General features: G+C 42.1%; 1 pseudogene; it reads left to right on the forward strand.

The window, feature by feature from the left end:
• The first annotated feature begins 782 nt into the window (after positions 1-782).
• LOC107738806 (nuclear factor 7, ovary-like) lies at positions 783-4,564 on the forward strand (annotated as a pseudogene).
• Positions 4,565-12,155: the final 7,591 nt, after the last annotated feature.

Here is a 12,155-nt window from a genome sequence, read left to right on the forward strand (position 1 = left end):
GACCGGTGAGTGGTGCAGGTGTCGCTCATTATCAATTACTCCACCGGCCTCGCTCCGTTCCCACGGCTCTCGGCCCCGCCCCTCTCGTCACAATGACCGAATCAGTTGCTGAATGAGAGGTTATTACAGTTATTGAAAGCCCACGCTGTACTGATACTCCAACATTTAGATTTACAGTTTGTTACACACACACACACACACACACACATATATATATATATATAATGGCTTTAAAAATGTCAGGTAGTGTAAACAAAAAAAAATATTAAAATGAAGTATTAAAATACTTTATATCATGAATATTTGAATCTATTTTTTAATTATTAGAAAAATAACTAACACCCGAGGTGTAACGGTGTAACTCCGCTTCGCATCGTGGCTGCATCACCACCTCGGGTGTGCATTATTTTCTAATAATTCAACTGCCCGGAGTCAATTATTCCTTACCTGTATATTTTCATTGTTTTTTTTTGTTTTTTTTTGTTTTTATCCAAGGTTTTATAACATTATATTTTAACGTTTTAAAGTAAGTTCATTTTGAATACAATTAGTTAAACTTTAACCTGAAGAAATTCTGATGTTCCTGTCTGACTTGTTTAAACACACCTGATCATAAACTCCACCCTCTCACAGCACTTACCAGGAAGAGACTGATGTGTTATTTCTCTTTTCTGTCACACTGACTCTCTTCTCTACTGACACAAGCAATAAAGAATCAGCGACCAGTGAAGAACGAAGATAAACACTTTCGAGGGGGATTTTTGAGACATTTGTTTCTGAATAGAAAGCAGATCTTTGTGATTCTCTTGGTGATTCATTTTTCAAACCATTGTTGTGAAACTGAAAGTAAAGTTCAGACTGCTGGAGCTCAAACAGTGAAAATGGCTTCACTAAATGTATCTGTAGAAGAGCTTTCTTGTCCCGTGTGCTGTGAAATCTTCAAGAATCCTGTTGTTTTATCATGTAGTCACAGTTTCTGTAAAGAGTGTCTTCAACAGTTCTGGAGAACCAAGAAAACTCAGGAGTGTCCTGTCTGCAGAAGATCCTCAAAACATGAACCTCCAGTTAATCTTGTGTTAAAGAACTTGTGTGAGTCGTTCCTGAAAGAGAGAAATGAGAGTCGTTCATCAGGATCTGAGGAGTTCTGCAGTTTACACAGTGAGAAACTCAAACTCTTCTGTCTGGAGGACAAACAGCCGGTGTGTTTAGTGTGCAGAGACTCACAACAACATGACAATCATAAATTCAGACCCATCAGTGAAGTGGTTTCATCATATAAGTTAAGAGAAATGAATTTTTTAACTTCATGCTGTTACAAAGTCCTATTTAAGTGTTGATTTGATTGATCAGGACTGGCTGTGTTTAGTCCAGCTGAGCTCCATTATCAATGCAGTTTCACAAATTTGGGGAATTAATAACTACGGGGGCAAATACATTTTCACACCGAGTTTGTATTGAATAACTTTTTTGCATCAGTAAATATCATTGTCATTTATAAACTGTCCTTTGTGTTCATTCAGGTTCTGTTTGTTTTATGGTAGATTTTAATTTCTGAATTAATTTTTAATGAAATGTTCACAAAAACAGAAGTAATCAGGAATACTTTTGCACTGCATTATATGATCATATCACTGTATCGTCTTGTCTTCTTCTCTTCACTGTAATCTGGTGTTTGATGTATTTTTGTTTAATTCCAGGAGGAGCTCAATACAGCACTGAAATCATTACAAGAGAAACTTCAACATAATGAAACAATGAAAGGAGAGTTTGAGAAAACAGTTCAACACATCAAGGTGAGGAAATAGAATCAAGAGTCATTTTCATTACAGCTGTAGGATCACTATATACAGTTCTGTCAGGATCACTATCGTCAAAATGATAGATACTTAGCATAAAGTTTGGTTTGGCGGTATGGTTCTGTTCTGGGTAAAAACCTCCCTGCCCATCCATGCAGCCTGTCATGAATGAGCAGGGAGAGCAGCAATAATACCCCCCTTAGGGTTAACAGAACAGAACAAGGCAGATATCATTAATGTACTTAATGATATTTAAGTGTAACACTTTATTCAAGATAAAGGAGTCTGATTAGCAAGGAATATCAGAAAGCCAAGTCCTGACTGTGGAGAAAGGAGGAGCTGGGGATGGAGGAGGATAATTTGCTCCTGAGCAAGCTGAAAAGCTGCTGAATAATACTGAATAGAGCTTATATAGGAATGCTGCGATAGGTGTCGTATTCCTATAGGTAGATGTGATCAGCTGAGAATCAGCTGATGCAAGCCTGACTCACGTGACCTGCCAGAACTAACGCTAACGCTTAATTTATGATCTGATATATTTAATATAATCGACTCCATTTGATTATTTGTGTAAATGACGGTCATCAATCTGCTTCTGGATCTGTTATATGTCAGTATCAGAGTTTATCTCATATCTGAATGATGTGATTGTGTTGCTGTGTGTTGATGGAGATGATTGAAGAGAATGTGGTTTGATTTCAGTCTCAAGCTGAGCACACAGAGCATCAGATTAAACAGCAGTTTGAGAAGCTTCATCAGTTTCTCAGAGATGAAGAAGAAGCTACAATCACTGCACTGAGAGAGGAAGAGGAGCAGAAGAAGCAGATGATGAAGGAGAAGCTGGAGGAGATGAACAGACACATCTCAGCTCTTTCACACACAATCAAAGACATGGAGGAGATGATGAGAGCCAGTGACGTCTGCTTTCTGAAGGTCTGATTTCAGATCATCCATTGATTGATTGATTGATGATTGATTGAGTTCAGGAGAGTTTGAGAAAACAGTTCAACACATCAAGGTGAGGAAATAGAATCAAGAGTCATTTTCATTACAGCTGTAGGATCACTATATACAGTTCTGTCAGGATCACTATCGTCAAAATGATAGATACTTAGCATAAAGTTTGGTTTGGCGGTATGGTTCTACTCCTTCTGGAGCTTTGATTCACGTGCCGCGTTATTTGGGCAACCTGCCCTTCAGAGTCTGGAAGAAGATGCAGGACATCGTCCAGAACAGTGAGTCTGACTGCAGAAGATCTGAGCTCGCACACACACACTGGAAATGAAGCATGAGGGGGAATATTGACAGATTTCAGCATTATGTATGAATAACCAGATCATCTACTGCACCAAAATCAGCAGCTTACTTTTAGAAATAATCAATCCCAGAATTCAATGTGCTTGACTTTCCGTTTTCAGTCTCATGAATGACACAGAATTGATTTCAGCAGTTTTTATTTCCCATATGATGACTGCCGTTTGTAAACTACTTTATTTTTTATTTATATTTTGAATTGTTTTATTTTTAGATTTTAGTTTAAATAATTTATATGCTTTTGTCATTTTTATTACTTTGAAATAAAATTATTCATATTTACACATTAAATTTGAAGCTAAATGTAAATTTTTTAGTTTTAGCATTAACAATATCAGCAGGATTATTATTATGGAATACTACCTACTGTTTATTTATTTTTAATAAGTAGACAGCATTCAGTAAAGAGCTTTGTGATTCATACAAGAGAAACGGTGAGGAAAATTATATGGATATGAACAATATTTCTTCTGCATTATTATGTTGATAATCTCATTTGAATATGAAAACACTGTGTAAAGTTCTGTACAAAGGTAAGATTTTGTATTAAAAACAGCTTCTCACTATAATTTATTATCAATGACAGCGTAAATCAAATGAATCTCTTTTCAGTATGAGTCACTCTCTGTTTTTTGACTGTCACTTTCAGTCTTGATAAATCACACAGAGACAGACTGACAGCGATCAGAGGAAAATGTCTGATGTGTTTGATCAACAGGACGAGTGTCATAATTCATAATAATCTGTGTGTGGTTCACTCTTGATCATTATATGAACATCAGAATAACAGCATCTGTTGATTGTGTCTCATCAGCTCCTGTGATTCTGGATCCAAACACGGCTCATAGAGATCTCGCTCTGTCTGATGATCTGACCAGTGTGAGAAACTGCAGGAACAAACAACCTCCTCCTGATAATCCAGAGAGATTTGACTATTATCACTGTGTTCTGGGTTCAGAGAGTTTTAACTCAGGAACACACTGCTGGGATGTGGAGGTTAAACAGAGTAAATACTGGAGACTTGGAGTAACTACAGCATCAAACCAAAGGAAGGGATGTGATTGTTTTAACGCTGATGTCTGGAGTGTGTATCAGTATGGACGGTCTTTGCGTTCTGGTTTTCGTGTTGAACAGTATCTTGAGTATGTGAGAGTGAATCTGGACTATGACAGAGGAACAGTGTCATTCTCTGATCCTGTAAATCACACACATCTACACACATTCACAGCCACCTTCACTCACACACTCTTCCCATTCTTCTATTGTTCTTCCTCTCTGAGGATCTTAGCGATCAATAGTCAGTAATCATTACTCCTGTAGGTCTGGATCTTTCATCTTTCATCATGTTTCAACATTTAATCACAAGTACGAGACTTGATCTGAATGTCAGTATGGTTGTGATTCATAGTTAGTGATCACTGATGGATATTAAATTACTGATTAAATGTCTATAAGTTTCATATTATCTTCAGAAGTGAAGTTAATATCAAGTAATATAATAATATCAAGACAATTAGTAATAGATATTAAACATTTGGGAAAAACTTGATATTATTATTTGCCCTGTTGTTGATCTGATTGCTTCTATTGTTCTCATCAAGTCGCTTTGGAGAAAAGTGTCTGCTAAATGATTACATTTTAATGTAAATATATTGTGGGGGTTTTTTTTAATCAAGTGTTTTATTGTACTAAATAAAAAAAAATAAAAAAATCCCCCCCAAAAAATCATTGTTTATCTTAGCTGGCCCACTGGCGATTTTAAGATTCATATTTTTAGGCTAATTGACATTAATTGTTTTATTGAAATGTGTCTCTGATTTCACATACATTTGTATATAATAATATCATATATTTCCCCTAATGTTGATTTGAGTTACACAGATTAAATGATCATTTCTTTATTGAAGTAAATGTATGCAAAATATTCTTGCTACACTGAAAAAAATGTTTTCATTCATCCAATTAAAAAAATTTAGGGTAATGGTTCACATCTATATTTTATAACTTGAGCCAAAGAAAAATAAATAACTTGACCTAAACAATATTTTCTATGTCTATGAAAATGTACTCAGTTACTTACGTAACCTTGGTTCCCTGAGATACGGGAACGAGTACTGCGTCTGCTAAGACGCTATGGGGGAAACTCCTTTTTTTCCGAATACTGAAGCCTTTTCAATAACGCAGTGTAACTGCAAGGCAATTGGTTTGTGCAGTGAATTAAAGATGAAGCGGAGCTGCACGAGCCTATGGCGACAAAGCCTGCCAGAAAGGGCGGGGCATCTGGCTATATAAGCGGGCACTTCGCCATAGGATCCACAGGTTACTTCCACTGAAGCGACAACTGAGTTGTGCAGATACATAGCACGGCCAGCAACGCGGTACTCATTCCCGCTATGGGGAACCAGTACAATCCCGCCATGCTATGCTAGAGGAACGACTAATACTTGAACTTGCCTTGAGCACCAATGGGGCCCAGAGGGACCAAGTATTTTGCAGGGAAGCCCCGCAGGAGGCAATAGGGCCAAACTCGCAGAGGTCGGCCCGGCGCTGATTAATCGTTCCAAGAGAAATTGTACAGCCTCGGAACCCAGTGGGGGCCAAGAGCATACAGTGATGAAGGCAAACGCCTGAAGCACTGGTTTTGCTATATGGCAAGAGTAAGTCTGTTTAAGCAGAAAGGACCCAAGCCTGTAAGGCCGGGACATCCAGATTATAAAACTTGGTAAATGTGGACGGCGAGGCCCAGCCAGCCGCCACATAAGTTTCTGCAATGGACACACCACTAGACCAAGTCCAGGAAGAGGCATCGCCTCTTGTTGAGTGGGCTCTTACTCCCATGGGGCATTGTAGGCCCAAAGAAGCGTATGTTAGCGCGATAGCATCGATTATCCATTTAGAAAGTTTCTGCTTCGTGACCGGAGACCCTCTGGTGCGGTCACCAAAGCATACAAAAAGCTGTTCCGACTGCCTAAACGGGGTGGAACGCTCAATATATATTCTCTATATTGGTCCTGCTCCGAAGGAGGAAGCACCGAAAGAGCTATTACCTGTGCTCTGAATGGAGTCGAGAGCACTTTAGGTACTTTAGGACAATATCATAGATATGTCGCAGGAAAATGGGTCTGTGCTGCGGGCTGTACACCAGGCGGAGAAGACAGACCATTTAAGGGCATAGAGTCGCCTCATAGGGGGTGCATAGATCCATGCACTTCGTAAAACTGCGAGGAGCTAGGGACAGTTCAAAGGGAAGGGACCGTGTATTGATATGCCACTCCCTCGAAGGCGAATCACAAGAATCGCCTGTGGTCGGGGGCTATCTGGATGTGGAAGTAGGCATGCTTGGAGGCACAACAGAGGCTGCTTGGGAGGTGGTCCGGCGAAGGTGAGATTTTGCCCCCTCCTCTTCCTGTCCCGCAGATAAGGTTGGTGCCTGAGGCGCCGGGTCCAGCACTACCTTGGGCCGGGGTCCCTGGCGCTTAGGGAATGGATAGCGTCTGGCCGAGCAGGAGAGATGTCGGGGCTCAGGCTTAGAGGCTGGCGGTACAGCTGATAATACAGGCTTCACGGGCTGCTGAGTTGGCGCCGTCTTGGGGTGACTGGCAGCAGCTGCAGAGCTGGAGATCCAAGGCTGGCCATGGATCTGCCGATCAACTGAGCCGTCATCTTCATGGCGCGCAAAACCAGGTTGGTCGCACTGCGCAGCTCTTTGAAAGCTGTGGGATCCAGTCCAGACTCATTCATGTTCTGGAGAAGTTTGGCCTGAAGGACCTGTAGGACCGCCATAGAGTGAAGCGTCGAGGCCGCTTGTCCAGCTGATGAGTAGACCTGTCCAGCGAGCGCTTTAGTCATCCTACATGGCTTGGACGGGTGGGCGGCCTTTGCCTTCCAGCCGATGGCCAGGGGCGGGCAGAGATGCGCAGCCAATGATTCATCCAGGGGAGGCAGTCTGTCATACCCCTTTTCTTCGGCACCGTCGACTGTTGTGAGGGTGGATGAAGAGGAGGCATGCAGGCGGGCCGAGTAAGGGGCGCGCCAAGATCTGGTGATCTCATCATGGACCTCTAAGAAGAACGGTGAAGCTCGTTGTCGAGGGGCTTGATGGCGCCCTGGCAAAAACCATTCATCCAGGCGGCTGCGTGTGGGCTCCTCCGGCGGAGACCAATCCAAGCCCAGCTCTTGCACAACTTTAGACAGGATGCGGAACAGTTTGGCGTCTATGCCCGTGCTGGCTGTGCTGGGCTCCGCAGACGGCAGGGGAGCGGGGTCGAAAGACGAGCCCGACAGCTCCTCTGCATTTGAAGCAGCCAGAGACACACTGTCATCCATGGCGTCACACAGGCTCCTGGGAGGAAGAAAGCAGGAGGGCGCAAGGGGTGGAGTCGCTTTCTGAAAAGAAAGCTATCCACGAGCGCAGAGAGGCGAGACTCATATCCTCGCAATGTAGACATTCCGTCTCAGTAAGTGCAGCTTCAGCATGGACAGCGCCCAAGCATGAAAGGCACTCGCCGTGACTGTCAGCGGCATGCAGGCCCACACGAGCCCTGCACGAGTGAAAGTAGCAGCCCGGCATTTGAAACAAGGCCGTAAATTTGCTCTTATAGTAATCGTTGGATTGCCGCAGGGGACCGGGAAGACCACAGCTGCTGCAGACTCTGAAGGCGGCTGAAGAGCGGCGAAGTTAGCCGTGCAGGAAGGGGTCTTGATCCGCTGCGATGCTTGTTCACGGCGAAGGCTTCGAGTCTCGTAGAGCAAAGATTGGTTCATTTTTAATTCACTGCACAAACCAATGGCGGTGCAGTTACACTGCGTTATTGAAAAGGTGTCAGTATTCTGAAAAAATGAGTTTTCCCCATAGCGTCTTAGCAGACGCAGTACGAGTGAAGTATCGATAGAGAACTATTTTTATTTTATAAAACCTGGCACAAAGTATATTTTTCTTGTTGAAGAAAGTCAATTAATTTAAATTGTATTTTTGATCTAAACAAAAAGTTATAGATCTAATCAAAACAAAAATTCTCATTTAAGAAATAATATTAGAAATTATTTGTTTTCTCCAATAAAATAGATATAGCTTTCATTAAACAATTATTTCTCATTTTTAAAAATACAAGCTATTCGAAATTATTTGTTTTAAACAAACAAAAATATATGGATTTAATAAAACATAATTCCCATTAAGGAACATTACTTAATATTTACATAACAACCATGATGGAGATCAGTGTTTGCTTTAGTTGGGCTCTTGACCCTTGACTTTTTAACATTATCTTTTATTTGGCTGCTGTAACCATTGTTGTAGCAAAAAAGGGCAAGGCAAAATATGTAGTATTGTTGATTATGTTTGGCTAATGACATAATCATCATTAAACACCAGGTTCACTGATTTTATCCAGTTCCTCTCCTCTTACCAAAACAATGTTATAATAACACACAAGAGCAAAAGAATGAGCAGTGCTGATCAGGCTGTTATGAAAGATTGTTAAACACATCACTCACACACAAAAAAAAAAAGCTCTGATGTGCTATGAAACGTCTCAGGTTACATATGAAAACTCCGCAGAGGGGCGATTCACCGGTTCGACCATAAGGGCAGTGTGACAGGGAGGTCCCGCAGACCTGACCTTCTATCGAACTGCAGAGTGGAACTAAGGAGTGTTAGCCACTCAATGCCTCAGCGAGAGGAGCTCAAGCTCAGAGAACGTGCATGATGGTTGAGAGGATGACTCAAATCTCAGGAGACCCCTCGGGGCGAGACATGAGTAGCGCGTCCTGGCCAGGGCAGCTTCTCGAAGCAAACACCCAGCCAGGACATCAGGGAGCACATCACAAAGCATTACACTCCGAAAAATGCTCAACCCGAATGGAGGACCTGCGGGTCCTGAGGTTGCAGCATTATACTGCGGACCTGATCGGCTAAAAAGGCTCTCACAGAGGCCCAGCGACTTGGCTGCGTGGTCCAGTAAGCATGAAGCCGAAGATGCACAACTATCATCCAGCCTGGATCCAGTACCGAAGGTATAATCTGAAGGCGAAGTCTGAAGAGCACTTGGGTCCGGACCATCAGTAGGTAGTTCTATGGGACATAGAAACTAGCCAAAACATCATAGGCCCAGCATGAGAGACTGTAATGCGAGCGCAGGAGGCTCCTACCTAATCTCGGTCAGGTGGAGGGGATGGTGGCTTCAGGGGAATTAAGTGGGGAAAGATGAGAGCAGATGTAAAAACTCTCAGAGGGAGGTGAGACAATGCTCAGGTTTTACCCTGGTCCGGATGAGAGCGCTGAGAACGTCTCGTCTGGATCACCTCCCTCAAATCCTGCCTGTTACCCTTTCACAACACTAGTCTTCTGTGCCCGCCTCTGACCCTTAGATCGAGATTCAGGCCTGATAAACCTGAAGCACCGCCATGGTGTGCAACGAAGCCGCAGCCTGACCTGCTGCTGCGTACGCCCAGCCATTCAAACGAAATGTATCTCGAAGAGGTTTGGATGGCAGGGAGGGAGCCTTAAGAGAAGATGTCTCACCCACAGAGAGATAAATGGCTAGCATCTTTTCAATAGGGGGCATCTTCTCATAACCGCATAACCTCGTGCATCCACTCAATATCGGCATAACTAGTATGCTGAAACCTATGGATGCGAAAATGAAAACGGACTTTTCCAAGCCTTCTCGATCCCCACATGGAGCTCAGGAAGAAATGGAAGGCTCACTTGAGCTGGAGGGTTATGATCTTCACCCAAACAAAAAACGCAAAGATCATGTTTATCATCAGCTGTCAAATAACGAGGACACGGATTCACTCACTTCTTAAATGCCTTACTAGTGCTCGCCATGGTTTAACCCTCTGGTGTCGACAAACACGCCGGCGCGTTTTGTTGCATTTTTTTAAAGCCCCTAAGGGAACTTAAATTACTCCTTCAGTTTTGATCGTACAGATAAGAGCAATACATCAATCGAATCTGTAGAGGGTCTACTTTTATTTGTATACACGCATAATAACAACAAAACTTTGCGCTTTTGTAAAATAAAGAAAACAAACAGGGTGCGCTGTCTGCCGCCTTTGTCTCCGTGATCTTCATTTTGAAACGTTTCACTACAATGAACTGAAACTCAGCGAATACTCGACACAAAGACATGAGAGATATATCTATAGAAAGCTTGTCTAGCATGTCTACTTTTAAACGAAGCAAGTCTTATCAAAAACAAATATTCTGTGATAAAGTAATCCATATGAAACCAACGCAATGTCCAGTCTTTCCCGTCTGGCTTGATTATCTCTAATTAGATTACGCCCACGAGCTGCTTTCACTTTTGATATTACAATAGTCCACGTGAGATGTGTGGCATGTAATCGCCCACATCACAGCAAACAAAGCAGTGAGACTTTTTCTCAAGTTCATCTCGGCTACTTTTCGTTTCTGGAAGAAGATGCGCTGAGAAGGAATAAGACAGAATTTACCTCAGATGAAAAGGTGCTGAGAGGAATAAGACAGAATTTACCACAGATGAAGTCACGCTAAGAGGAATTAGCTTAGGATAACCTCAGAAAAAGAAGATTTGATCCAGTGGAGATCATTTACATGAGTAAGTCTTTTTTTATTAAAGGGGTCCTAGTATGCTCTTTTACAAAGACTTGATTTTGTTTTGGGGGTGTACTAGAACAGGCTCGCATACTAGGTTGTTCGAAAAACACATTATTTTGCACAAATTTTACATTATTACAACACATCTCTCCCCAGTCTGATATGAACGGCTCGAATAGTTCCTGTATCAAATGAAGGCCCGCCTTCTGAAATACGAAATGTGCTGTGATTGGTTAGCTGGGCCAGTGTGTGTTGTGATTGGCACCACTTGGCGCCTGGTCAGGAAATGTCATGCCCCTTACCATAGCTGCCTGCTGCAGCTTCATTGTAAATATTGCGTCAATATCAAATCAATTTGAGCGCATTTTAAACCCGGATGATTATAACCACTCTAAGTTTGTCTGTCTTGGGAAAGCTAGCATGTCTCCGACATAGTGATAACACTCGTTGCCTTCTCTAGTGCAGCTCAACCAGGTCTCGTCCCATTCGTCGATTTTTGTGATATCACAAATCCCGGAAAATATGCGTTGTAGTCCAAACGAGTCGTTCGTTGAAGTTTTTGAAAAGTGATTTCTGTTAAATAAAATATATCCTTTTGAAGTGGACTTTGAACTTTGCAGATGAGAGATCGCGATTGCACACAGTCTGCACACAGGCAATATCGGAGTGAGAGGACAGGCAGTTCATTTGTATAAATTAGGCCTATTTGAGAGCTCGCATCCAGTTTTCTGTGATTACATGACTGTGTTCTCATGTTACAATAAAGCACTCGCCACATTTGCGTGGGAATGATTAAAATTATGCGGAATACCTGCAATCCCACGCGGATATTAGACTCTGTAATTGACAGAAGGAGAATGTGTGTCAAACTCACTGTCGGAGAGGAAAGAGAGACACGCAGCTTGTATCGGTGTATATTCAGTAGACACTATGGAAAATTAGTTATGGAACCGTGTCAGATATTACAGTATCGGTATCAAAATATAGATATTTATGATAACACTACCATGTAGTTTGTTTCTCCAAACTCCATAAATTACACTGAGCTCCCTCACTCAGCTCTTCACCTGCTGCAGCGGCGGCTTTTCCCGCTTCAGATATCAGGGTAAAAAACTACTTCATTACAGTAATGTGAGTAGCTGTAATTCATTACCTCCGCCAGATTCATTACTACGCCAGAGCGCGTACACTCCTCATGCACCGGATGCCATGCGCACGCTCAAAGCAGTTGGACATAGTGGTTTATTAGAGGTAAAATATGATATAAATACTGTTTGGTTTCTGGCACAAACCGATCGTTTCGTGTCTTAGGACATCAATGTATCGTCACGAGCCGCAGGGTTTAATTTGGATTTGTCTGTGCATGTTTTTTTTACTCATAGATTTTGTTACCATTGTCATGCATTATACGACTGACCTAAGTAAATTTTTCAAGTATCTGTACTTTACTGGAGTAGTTTTAT

The sequence above is a fragment of the Sinocyclocheilus rhinocerous genome, unplaced genomic scaffold (genome assembly GCF_001515625.1).
Source record: "Sinocyclocheilus rhinocerous isolate Xijiao unplaced genomic scaffold, SAMN03320098_v1.1 scaffold9773, whole genome shotgun sequence".
Taxonomy (NCBI): domain Eukaryota; kingdom Metazoa; phylum Chordata; class Actinopteri; order Cypriniformes; family Cyprinidae; genus Sinocyclocheilus; species Sinocyclocheilus rhinocerous.